Raw genomic sequence first — 15034 nt, forward strand, 5'->3', positions numbered from 1 at the left:
TCTTCCTCTTTTTTTCCCTTGATTTCAATTATTTCTTACTTCGTATAAAATTACATCTTTCAGAAAAAAAAATCCTTTTCAAAAAATAACGATATTCTACTACGTTAATAAATTAATAAAACTCCGTATAACGTACAATATACGTAACACGAGAACATTCCAATACAAATTTTACCTGTTACTTTCTGTGAAGCTGCATTATCTGGAGGGTCCGTTACTTTGGGCCCTATATAATTTAATCATCTCTTGTCACACATTGGCACTTTGGTAGACCCTAGTCTAACGCTCACACACACAGACACTCACACACACACACATACACACACAGTGAAGTGGTGGCTAACTATGTAAATAAAAGCTAAGTCTGCGTAGCCACGTGAGATGCTGTATTTGTCCTTAATCTTTGGACTCAAAGATAATATTATTAGATAGATAGATAGATAGATAGATAGATAGATAGATAGATAGATAGATAGATAGATAGATAGATAGAAAGATAGATAGATAGATAGATAGATAGATAGATAGATAGATAGATATAGATATAATAGATATAGATATAGGCCTAATAGATATAGATAAAAATATAGATATATATATTATTACTTTAACAAGATTAGCTGCACTCTGTGGCTTCCGGCTTTTCATGGAGGTCTGCATCACGATTCTCAACTCACACCCACGCTCCTGTCAGTTCTCACGTAAACAGAATGTGTATCTGTTCGATCTTTAAAACGTCAGCGATGTCTAAAATCGAAGTTTGGACTGAGTAACTTTTAGTCAGTGTCTTCAAGTGATACACTTAGCCTGTGACATCCTCAATTGTCTGGGCAAATATAACGGTCATTAAATGACACTAAGTGAGAGGCTTTTTGAGAACTGACAGCTACACGCGTCATTTTTACCAACTGGACTATTTTGTGGCGTTACCAAAAAAAAATGTCATTTTATTGTGTTGACAACCTTTATATCCGTTACGATGATCGATGAAAAAATTTGATATGGATACATTGAAATTATACAATATTATTCACTATAATTATAAAAGATGTTTGTTATTGTTATTGTATAAGTCACTTACAGTTTGGGAGATTTTTCTCAGACACCCCAATCTCGAATCAAGCTGAAATTTTGCAGTTATGTCTTTTACCTGACAACACAATAATCAATTTAAAAAAATAATAATAAAAATAAACAATCAGTTAATCAACTTTTGATAAGAAATTACTTTGTTTGATATCTCAAACTGGAGTGGTGGTAAAAACTGAATTAGTCCCCTTTATAGATTGTCGTCAGAGGCTTATTACAAATTAAATGAAATGACGGATACAAACCAATTGATACACTTAATATAAGCTGGGTTTTTTTTATAAAGTGTTTTTAAATTGCTTTTGTATAGCTTATCTTTACTGCTTGTTGCATACTCAGTTCGCTCCTTTGTGAACCAGTTGGAGAAGTGGGGGTATCTGGGAGAAGTGGGGGTATCTGGGAGAAGTGGGGGTATCTGGGAGAAGTGGGGGTATCTGGGAGAAAGTTTCCCTGCTGATTTTTGGCATTCTAGCTCTGCTGGAGTCGGGATTCGAACTTGAACTCCCTTTTTTTACTCAGCCACCCATCGCACATACAATTCTTCAAACTTTATGTCATAGCACTTTGTCTCCAATATCTAAGTAAAGTTTCCCCTTTCAGACCGTATGGTCTATAGGGTAGATGATGTAAAGGTCATATGTTTCTGTGGCCCACGATTAACGAGGGTGTCATGTGGCCAACGCAACGACCAACCACATTTACTTTTCCCCAACTAATGTCAGGTATCCATTAGAGTTGGGTGGACGCCCGAAAGATCCCGAAAATAAAAAATCCCAGGATTCGAACCCGAAGCTAAGCTCCAATGTCTAATTCTGACTAAAAAAAAAGACCCTTCGCCTTAAGTTTATCTTTACTTTCCCCCTAGTCTGATGAACTTTTGGGGCAACACATCTGTCGACCGTGTTTCTCCATTCCTCTCTGTCTTTTGCCTTAGACTGAATCTATTTCAATGCCCGTCCATTCTTTGATACTGTCCTCCCATCTCTGTCTGCCTCCTTCATGAAGGAAGATGTTTGCTAGCCCTGAGCACCTTGTAATATGGTCATAAAGTTTTAATTTGCGCTTTGCGTTTAGTCTTAGCAAAGAAACAAATCTTTAAATACAGTGTAATACTTTGTGTTCTTTAGCACTCATTCAAGTAACAATCAAACACGTACACCGACATATTAATAGCGTCTCACACTGGACCACCACCGGACCACCACTGAGCCTCCACTGGAACAACAATGGACCACCACTGGACCACCACCGGACCATCACTGGGCCTGAACTGGAACAACAATGGACCACCACTGGACCACCACTGGACCACCACTGGGCATCCACTGGAACAACAATGGACCACCACTGGACCACCACTGGGCCTCCAATGGAACAACAATGGACCACCACTGGACCACCACCGGACCACCACTGGGCATCCACTGGAACAACAATGGACCACCACTGGACCACCACCATACGTGTCTACTCTAATAAAGACGGCCCGAAAATAAAAATCCTAAATTATCTGACCTAACAACCTACTAGAGCGATCCCCTTGGGGGTCGATTGACGATTTGCCAGGGGTCGCCAATGACCATCGAAAAAATGGATTGTTTTGTCTATTCTTCTATTGCTGTGTTTGTGAGCAAAGGGATGGGGGGGGGGGGGGGTCGCGGCAGAGTGGGGCATTGTAAAAAGGGGTCGCCGAGCTTAAAGGGTTGAGAACCGCTGTACTAGAGCTTTTTCAAGTCTACACACAGGGGCGGTAATATTTTTTTCCTACTTTTTGTTTCCTTCCCCACCCCTTTCTCCAATCTTTGACCACTCTAACTTAAGAAAAACATTTTAAAAGTACTTTAAAAACAACAAGAAAAATTGTGGAAAATTTTCAGCTTGATCCGAGAGTGAGTGTGAGAGAAATAACGTATACAAAGTTTTGGCCAGACAGACAGACAGAGTGAGTTGAAATAATCTTTGTAAAAAAAATGCTACTCCTATAGTTGCAAACTGTTTCTCAGTTTTCACGTGAAATACTGTACACCCATTCTTTACCTACATGTTATGGAGTGTTTGTATCCTGGGTGTTGAAGAAAGGGAGCATTAATTGTTAGTCTTTTAGAATGACGCAAGATAATGCGATTTTGTCATAGTGTATGTTAAGAACAAGAGACGACTCTAGGATGCCACAGTGTACGGACGTGTTTTATAGTAAGATTTTGTTTGAATATCAGTTTCTTTTGTTGGTATTAGATTAGATCTATATGTCATCTCAAGCTGAAGTTGTCTATGTTTATATATTAGTTTGTTTTTTTTTCGACAAGTTTGTCAAGCTAGTTCATGCTCTGTAATTAAAATGTGTATACGCCTGTATCGGTTTAGTTTTCTAATAGCAATCTGTTTCTAAAAGTTAAGGACCGACCAAAAACATTAAGAAACTGTAACACACAAAATAGAGCAGTGAGATTCGTATCAAACGAATATTAACACTTAACCAGAGTAACACCTTTAGTAAAATCACTAAATTTAGAAAGCCTTCAGGATAGAAGACTTCAAAGTAAAGTAGCAGTTATACATAAAACACAACCATACTCTTCAAATACAAAACAAAACTTAATAATTAATAAAATACTTAGAAAGACACAAAGATAAAGGCACATTCCTCATCCCATATGCTAGGACAAATTTGTACAAATGCTCCTTTTCCCCTAGTATTATTAGAGCATGGAATGGGTTGTCTGAGCTAGCCTGGAAAACCAGTGACTTGACAGAATTTAGGCCATTGTTTAATATGCATGACTGAATGCTTGACGCTTAGGACGTAATCATCTTCTTTTTTGAAGTAACGACTGTATTATATAAAATAAGATAAGAAAAGATAAGATAACATCGCGGGCGCCATCACTATGACTTACATAATGTGAATAGTTAATTGTATCAATGCAACAGTTTTCTGTTGACGTGTCCATCCCTACAATCACACTAGATGACCGATAGAAGAGAAGACATTTCTTGAAACCAGACTAACTCTGATAGATAGTAGTTTCACGGTGTATCGAGTACTATGAACGGGATGCAGCCTCGTGTGTGTGACGCCACAATCTCTCACTGGTAGATGGATGGCGCTGGAAACACGAGACCACCATGACTCAAGCCCACAACATATTTCATTTTCTAGTTGACAGAACCGAGACTTAAAGATGGAGCGGCGCCCTGGCGGAAGAAACAAGGGGAGCTGATGGAAATATTAGAAATACATCTGTTTCTAAGTTTCCTGAGTTTTTCATCAAAACGTGAAAAAAAAAAAAAAAAAGAAACTAAATGAGGTTTAAAAAAAATAATTTTGCTTTTAAATTTCATTTAAAATTTATTGAAAAAGGAAATACTAAATTTCGAATTTTGTTGTCAAATGCCATAAATTGATATCGACCTATTTTACATTCTCTCAAACTCTTTCAAGATAATTTATACTCAATCTATAGAACTGTGTTATGTATTAAAGTTCCCCTTTCAGACCTTAGAAGCTTAGTGTTTCCACCACTAGAAAGAGTTTAGACGAAACCAGTTCAAGATCGCAAACTATATACACAATGGAGACCTAGCTATTCGTGATGATATTGCTAGTGACGTCCCCCTTTCAGACCTTGTGGTCTATAGGGCAGATGATGTAAAGGTCATCTGATTCTGTGGCCTACGGTTAACGAGGGTGTCATGTGGCCAGCACAACGACAAACCGCCTTTATTTTCCCCAACTAATGTCAGTTACCAATTCGAGCTGGGTGAAGTCAGAGGCGCCCGAAGATCCCGAACTGAGATAAGAAAAAAAAGTTCCCCTTTCAGACCTTGAACTCTGGGGAAAATGATGTAAAGATAATCTATTTCTGTGGCCCACGGTTAACGAGGGTGTCATGCGGCCAACTTCAACATATTAATTATATACAGAATTGATGGCTCTACTCCATAAGTGCAATGTATCACCTGCATGTGTTTTGTCAATAAAGAAATGCATTTTAATGTTCATTAAGCCTTTCAATTACATCTGTAAACATGCACAACATATTTTAATAGTTCATGTTCTGGTGATAAAGTGCAATCTTATTTTTTTATGTATTTAAAATTCACGATATCCTCTGCTGTTTGGACATTAAGATCCAATAGGCTTCTTCTTTTACCCATGTTTTATATAATCATATCATTAGCGATTAAATGAATAAAATATGTTTTCATCATTTTGTCACAGGTCCCACCCAATGATATGAACTTTTTTTGATCTAAAAAAAGATTCAATTTATTATTTTTTTTTTGTGGTGATGTAATTTCTAATAGAATAAAAACTAAGATAGGATTTATACATAAAAATAAATACGATAATTATAGCAGTTTGTATAAACTTACGATTCTTCTTTGTTTTTTTTTTAAAGTCAGGCGCTTTGATTTTATTGGTCTGTATTACAAACAGTAAGTATTAAGTAAGAATGTTATAAAGGTCTTTGTCTTTACAACAAGAAATAACAAGTTAAAATATTTTTTAAAAAACGTTTTCAAAAACAAAGCTTATATCAAGTGCAATTAATGTCAATTATTTTAAATCCGTCATGTAATTAATTTTAAATAGACCTAGACTAACAATAATAAATCTGTGCGATTGGAAATATTTTTTTAAAAGTTGTTTTTCTTTAGCCCAATTTCATGCTTTTAGCTTTCTCACTGCGCTATGGCCCGATCACTTGTGTGGACCAGTTGAGGAGGGGGGAGGGAGTATCTGGGAGAAGGTTTCAGTGCTGGCTAGTGAAAAGACTTTTTTTTTTTTCAAAGTTCGACCTGAATACGAACTCGAGAGCTCAACCCTGATGGAAGACCGACATGCTAGCCACTGAGCTAGATAAGTGTTTATGAAAATAGAAGGTTTAATAGCTATCTATAATTTCAAATTATTAGTCGGCGATCTTATTCACTATATAAGGCTTATCTCCCCTTAATTAGTACTGTCTCAATATAAAGCAAACTATTAACAAAATCAAACAAAGCATTATGCCTCAATCCTGATTGAAGACCGACAAGCTAGCCACTGAGCTAGATAAGTGTTTATAAAAATGGAAGGTTTTATAGTTATAGTTTCAAATTATTAGTCAACGATCTTATTCTCTATATAAGGTTTATCTCCCCTTAATTAGTAATGTCTCAATATAAAGCAAACTATTAACAAAATCAAACAAAGCATTTGGGTTTATTAAAAGAAATTTCTATAAAAAAGAAATAAGAACATAAAACTAAAATGTTATTGAACAAGTCGTTATTGGCCAAGTTAGGCCAATGATAGAATATGCATCCTCTGTTTGGGACCCCTCTACTCAAGAAAATATTAACGGTCTATTCAATTCACACAACTAAAACCACACGTTACCCTTTACATCAGCACCTCGCACGCACACACCTATAAAGAAATGTTGGGCTATTTATTTTAAATATAGTTCAATTCTAACATTACAGAATGAAATGTTTAAGATCTTTTGTTTTGTAGCGCTATATCATTAATATGGAGGAGTTATTTAATGTTAGCTCTAGTACAAACAATAATAATATATGCAGAGACATGGTGACCAAAAAAGCTGTGGACAGCGAAAAAACATGGGCCTCTTCTCTGGAAGAAAAGCACCGCGTACCCTAGCCTGCATGGGCAATGGAATAAATAAATTCAATGGCCAACGAACCTGCGAGGATAGATCAGAAATGCTCCAGAGATCAACTGCTACGCTTGAGAAATTCAGCGTCCTTGACATTTCTTTATTATATCAAACTATTTTCAAATGTCTCCAAACCTTATTACTTTTATTTTCTTATGTTTGTTTTTTTAGGAATCATTATATAACCACAGCATTTTTCCATATAACTTCCTCTTCCTTTTCTTTATTACTGTATTTTTTATTTCTCAAAGATACAATAATGGAAATATAAACAAAGAAAAGAATATCGTGATTAACATTTTTAATGAAACTCTATTCGACTTTTCATAACACCAAGTAACTGGCCAAGTTGGAATGTTGTTTCGAAATGCAGACTCGATGTGTCCCATGTAGGGAGCATTTGACTTATAAATTTTGTTATTAAATGCTATAGGTTCGTTCCGTTGAGAATGAGAGAGAGAGAGAGAGAGAGAGAGAGAGAACGAATGAGTGAGTAAAAAAGAATAAAATAGAAAGGGATAAAAATAAAAGAAAGGAAAATGGAAACCAGAATAAAAAAAGATATTAGAAAAGAGAAAAAGGGACATAAAAGAAATCAGAAGAGATGGGCTGAAGAAAAAAAAAGAAGAAAAAAAACGAAAAACAATAATTAAAAGAGAGAGAGAGAATTACGAAAAGAGCGAAACGAGAGAGAAAGAGAGAGAGAAGATGAACTAAAAAGAGCAATAATCAGGATAAAATCACAAGCATAGCCGGACGGTAAAACATAATATTTCACACACATGTATATTGAAAATAATTTCATTGTTTCCTAGACCACAAATCCAAAACTATAACAAAACAAGAAATGCATATTAATTATATAGAGGATTGATGGCTCTACTTATAAACACAAAGCATCATCCGCGTGTGTTTTGTCAATAAAGAAATGCATTTAAATGTTATTACGCCTTTCAATTACATCTCTAAACATGCACAACATAGTTTAATAGTTCACGCTTTAGTGATAAAGTGCAATCTTATTATTTTTTTTTATTTTGTATGCATTTAAAATTAACTTGTATTTAGGAAGCATGTATTTGTTATAAACTGAGCTATTATGTGAGATTGTATTTTAGCCAAAGTGTGACGGCCTAATTAATGAAAATAAATTTACCTTTTTTGGCTCCCATTAGCTTTTTAAAAAAAAATAAAGAGTATAAAATTGTTTCACACAAACAATAATCGTATACTAATAAATTGTTAACAATTCAAATCAATTAAATCTGGCACTGATATGTAGTTATATAATTAAACACAAAATGATTTTGACATTCGTTTTAAGAAGTTTCAAAACATTCTTTTTTGAGCTAGAAATTGATTTATGGAGAAATTAAAGATTTCGAAAATTAATTAAAAGTACAGTTTGTAAATTATTGGCAATACCTGGTCATGAAGGAACAACTGGCACGTCACGATCACACTCAGAGCGATGCCACCACAAATAGCTACCTGGCCTTATGGTATGCTCTTCGGACTTTCATCATAATGTTTCTGAGTTTAAATCCCGCCAGCTGTCGTGCTGGATGTTTTGGTTTCGATCGTAAAAAATGGCTTTATTGTTCTAGGCGCAAGTTAAATAATAGCAGGTCAAATTTTCGTTCACTACAAGCGGGAGAAGTGGTGATGGGTAGGTACATTCTTATATTGTAGAATACTACTTGTAGACCTATGCTCGTAAAGTCAGTGTGTATTTTTCAAGCTTTTAGAGTACACACACACCAAGGACTTTTAAAAATATACACAAGCTTAGAGAATGGCTCCGCGGTTTAACTAAAGTGTGTACTCAATAAACATGCATTTAGACTCATGCTGATGAGAATGTTTTTCCCAACGTTGATATGTTGATATTTCCCAATGTTGATATGTTGATATTTCCCAATGTTGATATGTTGATGTTTCCCAATATTGAAATTTCCCAATGTTACTATGTTGATATTTCCCAATGTTGATACGTTCATATTTCCCAATGTTGATATTGTTATAAACTTGGTGGTGGCACAGAGAGGGGTAGTGGTGTGTGTGTAGTCAGCCGACGCAAATCGCCCCAGGCCAGCGCTAGACGAGCGGTCAACCGTGACGAGTTACGACGATCGGCCGAGACGAATGTCAACAAGAGAGTTCGGGAAGGATCGCCGACGTGAACAGAGCTCAGGGGCGTCACGAGAGTTGTAGTCATCTGACCACCTAGAAACGTCGAGCGGCGTTCTGTCCGGTTCGAGAAGGCCAGTAGGGACCCTATATAAGAGCGGAGGTGACGCAGTCAAGACGGTTGAGAAAGCGGGTTCACGACAGGAGTTCAGAACACGGTCGACTACAGCACAGTTCAGCGGTGTGGTTCTGTACGGAGCATTACGACGGTTCAGTGCGGAGTACTATCAAGTACAGTTGAGACGAACGGCGTCTTGATCTTGGTCTGTGATCGAGTCCGACACAACGAGCCTAGTGTGTGAAGTCAGTCCTGAACTGTTGAACCCAGTGCAAGCCCGGAACGAGACGGAGAGGCCAGTGCAAAAGACTTGATACGGCGGAACGGTGTTATCGGAGAGATATTTGTTATCGCAGAGCTATTTGTACTGTTCTACGTGCTGCCAATTGTACAGTATTGGCTGTTATTTATGGACATTAAACCTTTACGTTATTTTGGAGCCCTGACTTGTCAAGTTCTTTAAGTTGGTGGTGTATGGTGCAGTTTGCAGAGAGCCTGGATAGTGAGATTCGTAACAATATGTTGATGTTTCCCAATATTGAAATTTCCCAATGTTGATATGTTGATGTTTTCCAATGTTGATATGTTGATATTTCCCAATGTTGATTTGTTCATATTTCCCAATGTTGATATGTTGATGTTTTCCAATGTTGATATGTAGATATTTAACAATGATGATATGTTGATGTTTCCCAATGTTGATATGTGGATGTTTAACAATGTTGATATGTTGATATTTCCCAATGTTGATATGTTGATGTTTCCCAATGTAGATGTTTAACAATGTTGATATTTCCTAATGTTGATATGTTAATATTTCACAAGATTGATATGTTGATGTTTCCAAATGTTGATATGTAAAGCGGCATTACATTACTCCTGCCCTTGATCCCGTCATTGGCGATCCCGTCTGCTGCATATTTCCATCCTCGTAATGAAGAAGAGCTGAGATTTCGTGCGTGACTTTTGTCTCTCATATCTCTAACGTCTGTCACATCTCTAACGTCTGTCACATCTCTAATCTCTCTAACATCTCTAACGTCTCTCACATCTCTAATCTCTCTCACATCTCTAACGTCTCTCACATCTCTAATGTCTCTCACATCTCTAATCTCTCTCACATCTCTAACGCTCTCACATCTCTAACGTCTCTTACATCTCTAATCTCTCTCACATCTCTAACGTCTCTCACATCTCTAATGTCTCTCACATCTCTAACGTCTCTCACATCTCTAATGTCTCTCACATCTCTAATCTCTCTCACATCTCTAACGCTCTCACATTTCTAACGTCTCTCACATCTCTAATCTCTCTCACATCTCTAACGTCTCTCACATCTCTAATGTCTCTCACATCTCTAATCTCTCTCACATCTCTAACGCTCTCACATCTCTAACGTCTCTCACATCTCTAATCTCTCTCACATCTCTAACGTCTCTCACATCTCTAATGTCTCTCACATCTCTAATCTCTCTCACATCTCTAACGCTCTCACATCTCTAACGTCTCTACATCTCTAATCTCTCTCACATCTCTAACGTCTCTCACATCTCTAATGTCTCTCACATCTCTAATCTCTCTCACATCTCTAATGTCTATCACATCTCTAACGTCTCTCACATCTCTAATCTCTCTCACATCTCTAACGTCTCTCACATCACTAATCTCTCTCACATCTCTAACGTCTCTCACATTTCTAATCTCTCTCAAATCTGTAATGTCTTTCACATCTCTAATGTCTCTCACATCTCTAACGTCTTTCACATCTCTAACGTCTTTCACATCTCTAATGTCTCTCACACCTCTAATGTCTCTCACACCTCTAATGTCTCTCACACCTCTTATGTCTCTCACATCTCTAATGTCTCTCACATCTCTAATGTCTCTCACACCTCTAATGTCTCTCACATCTCTAATGTCTCTCACAACTCTAATGTCTCTCACATCTCTAATGTCTCTCACATCTCTAATCTCTCTCAAATCTGTAATGTCTGTCACACCTCTAATGTCTCTCACACCTCTAATGTCTCTCACACCTCTAATGTCTCTCACACCTGTAATGTCTCTCACACCTCTAATGTCTCTCACACCTCTAATGTCTCTCACACCTCTAATCTCTCTCACATCTCTAATGTCTCTCACACCTCTAATGTCTCTCACACCTCTAATGTCTCTCACACCTCTAATGTCTCTCACATCTCTAATGTCTCTCACACCTCTAATGTCTCTCACACCTCTAATGTCTCTCACACCTCTAATGTCTCTCACATCTCTAATGTCTGTCACATCTCTAATGTCTCTCACATCTCTAATGTCTCTAACTACTCTAGTGTCTCTAAGTCTCTAAAGTCTATAACATCTCTAGGGTCCCGAAAGATACAAGATAAAGTACATGTATATAAATATTAAACCAATTTTTTTTCTTCACTTTTTCACTATATTTTTCCCGATTATTTGATTCTTAACACTCTGACTTGTTGATTTCTGATTTCATTTTTTGTTTATTTCTTTACTGGTTCAGCATCTTTGATTACCTACATCCTTGAATATCACAATACCACAGGGTTAAAAACCACAATTGTGGAATATCTCTAGCGCCCCGAAGGAGTATAAATTAATGGCCTCTAGACGTTTTCAACAGTTGAAATAAGGCGGAAGGACTATAAAAGATATCTATAATTCTCAATAAAATGAATAGATAAAAATCTTATTTAGAACAGGCTAGACAAAACAATGTTGTGATTTCCTTTATCAAAGTTGACTGTCAAAACAGCAGGGTTTCTTTTGTTTTTATTTAAGAACAGTAGCTGAAAAGAAATAAAGACTTATTTTTCACAAAGCTTATATCAACTCACTCTGTTTGTCTGTCTGTCTGTCTGTGTGGTAAAAAGTTTGAACATGTTTTTCTACCATTTCCCTTTCTCGGATCAAGTTAAAACTTTGCACAATTATTTATTGAACCTGACAAGACATGAATCAATAAAATAAAATTAAACAATTAATAAATTAATTGTTGGTGCTAAATTATTTTGTTTGATTTCCAATTAAGGTGAATAAATGCTACTTAATGAGAGATGTGGATAAATATATATGGATTCAGTCCCCTTAATATGCTTTGACACGTTTTTTTTCTCCCACTTCCCATTCTCGGATTAAGTTGAAATTTCGCATAATTAATCATTGTTGAGAACAATACACGAGTCAATCGAAACACTAACCAGTTAGCTAATCATTTAGTTAATCTTTAATAATTAATTTTGTTTTATCTAGCCTAAAGGCATCTAAACCCTTTAACTTTCAGATAAATGGCAGTAATTAGCGATTAATTCCCCTTAAATGAGCTTGGGCTTTTAAAAAGTATTCTTTTTTTTTTCTATTGCTTGTTAGTCTATTTACCATTTCACTAATACTTACAGAGTTTGGGACACACACACACACACACACACAATGGGATGTAATGCCAAACGGGCACTCAACTATATGAAAACGTTGTTTCCAAGCGACGCACGATGTTTTCGGGATATGTTCTCCGACAGAATTAATCCAGCATCGCAAGGGTATCAATGTAGCATATGCGAAAAAAAGGACAATTAGGGACATCCTGATATAACTTGGCAACACTTTTTTCGTGGAGGTCCTCAGAGAACATCGGGTGGGAAGAGTCTGCAAACGATGCCAATGACATCTTTATGAAGACAGCTTGCTGCCCAATGCGGGAACGGCCCGGGAGGATCTAAAAAAGTAACACATTTAACTTTAACATACAAATTAAATACAAAAACACAACCTAATAAGATACACAGAAAGACACTAAGATATAGTCATGTTCTTTATTCCATATGCTAGTACAAATACATAGAAGTATTGCATTTTCCATGATTTAGCAGGGGTTAAGTTTCTAATTAACATCAATAACATGCACGGCACTATTAACTCACAGGACGTAATTATCTTCCCTTTGACGGATCATCTGTAATGTTTAAGAAACGATATACAAATATAGACTGGGAAGAAAATTAAGCCAAACGACACAAGCTTTAGTTGGAGTAGTCTGCCCACTGTGAAGCCGAATACTTCAAGCTCACATAGATGTCACCAGCCACATAAGAAGGCTCGAGGTAGCAGTACAGGGCTCTCAGCCTCCGGATGACAAAGGTGGTCATGGTCATCAACGTATCACTATGGACGAACCATATCATTAACTATTACTACTTGTATTTATTTCTTTACTATGTAAACTTTCAAATTGTTAAATTACTGTAAATAGCTTTTAACAAACAGTCCAAAACCTTCCCGTGTCATTCAGAATTTTGGTCAGTCCTAACTGTCAACACTAACCTAACAAGGAGCGAAAGCGAATATCGGGTCCTACAACATAAAGCCTCGGGCAGAATGGGCTCTTCTATCTTGGCTGATTGCCACGTAGGACTTTGAATCCACAACTCCGCTACCCTGCAGCTGGCTAAAGCATAGACCCAAACATGGAAAAAGCATTGTAAGTCATGCATGAGAAAATCAGGAGCTGATGACGTTTAGGCAGGTTATAGTTCACAGCGCAATACCCTTTCAGACCTCGCTTGGTTGCTGAACCCAAACTGTATGGGCTATTCCGTTAAACCATAGGTCTGTATGGAGAGAACATAAAACTAAAATGTTATTTAACCTTGGTTAGGCCAATAATAGAATATGCATCCTCTGTTTGGGACCCCTCAACTCAAGAAAACATTAAGAAACTGGAACAGACACAAAATAGAGCAGTGAGATTCATAACAAACGAATATTCACATTTAACTAGAGTAACACCTTTTGTAAAATCACTAAATTTTGAAAAGCCTTCAGGATAAAAGACTTAATAGTAAAGTAGCAATTATACATAAAACACTGAACCATAATCTTCAAATACAAAAACAAAACCTAATAAAATACTCAGAAAGACAAAGATACAGGCACACTCCTCATCCACAAATTAGTACAAATAATCCTTCTTCCCTAGCGCTATTAGAGCATGGAATGGCTTGCCTGAGCTAGCCAGGAAAACCAGTGACTTGGCAGAATTTAGGTCATTGGTTAATATGTATGACTAAATGCATGACGCGTAGGATGTAATTATCTTTTTCGAAGTAACGTCTGTATTATATGATAAGATAAGAGGGAACTGCTGTGTTTCAACTACAGCGATGTCAAGGCTCTCATCTCGTTCTTGGTTCCGAAAGGTTTAGACCAATAGCTCGATGGCACCTCACAGGTATGTATGATCTGTAATGACTATATTGATTAACAGAACATAATAAATAGGTATTTGTAAAAAAAATAGCTTAATTAATGAGGTGCAACGAATACCCTCTCCAAAGTATTCCCGTACCCCTGGGGGTACACCGCACCTTTTTTTTTTTTTGATAAATGCTGTATAATAAAGTACACAAAATTGCAAGTCACAACTTTTCGTTTCATAAAACTCTTTAATCGGCCAGTCTATAGTTATTTATGTTTATGTTCTCAATACTAAATAGCCTCCATGTTTTTTACTATTAACATTGATTAGTTGTAAAAATGGTATGTTTTTATGTACGAACTGCTGGCATAGTTGATTTTTAAAAGTTAAATTTTTCCGTTTCAGAAAAGAAATTAGTAGCCGATGCATCAGAACTTGGAATGGTCTAAAATATCATGGTGTCGAATTTTCAATATCTTTTCTAGTTTACGAGATCTAAACGGGACGGACGAACGGACGGACAGACACAAAAAGAAAGCGTCTATTCCCCTTTCGGGTGCCTCTAAAAATACGCATTGAGTTAAAAATCTTCCTGTATCTTAAACCAACAAAAAAGTTCAATTCATATAGCTTCGATAGCATGGACGATTCATGATTCACCAGACTAGAAATAACATTTCTCTAAAAGGAAGAAACTATGGTCTTCTAACATACATAGTCTATCGAGGAAGCTATATCTTAATATTCTCGAGTTGGCCCTATATTATAGAGACATAGAGCTAGGTTGTCTACAAAGATCACATAGAGTTCTGCTAGGTT

General features: G+C 36.6%; 1 protein-coding gene across 1 annotated transcript in view; it reads left to right on the top strand.

Annotated features, from left to right (window-relative positions):
* LOC129928423 (uncharacterized) overlaps positions 1 to 15034 on the top strand; it is a 235472-nt gene that overhangs the window by 209764 nt on the left and 10674 nt on the right. The window lies entirely within an intron of this gene.

Source organism: Biomphalaria glabrata, chromosome 9, assembly GCF_947242115.1.
Source record: "Biomphalaria glabrata chromosome 9, xgBioGlab47.1, whole genome shotgun sequence".
NCBI classification, from domain to species: domain Eukaryota; kingdom Metazoa; phylum Mollusca; class Gastropoda; family Planorbidae; genus Biomphalaria; species Biomphalaria glabrata.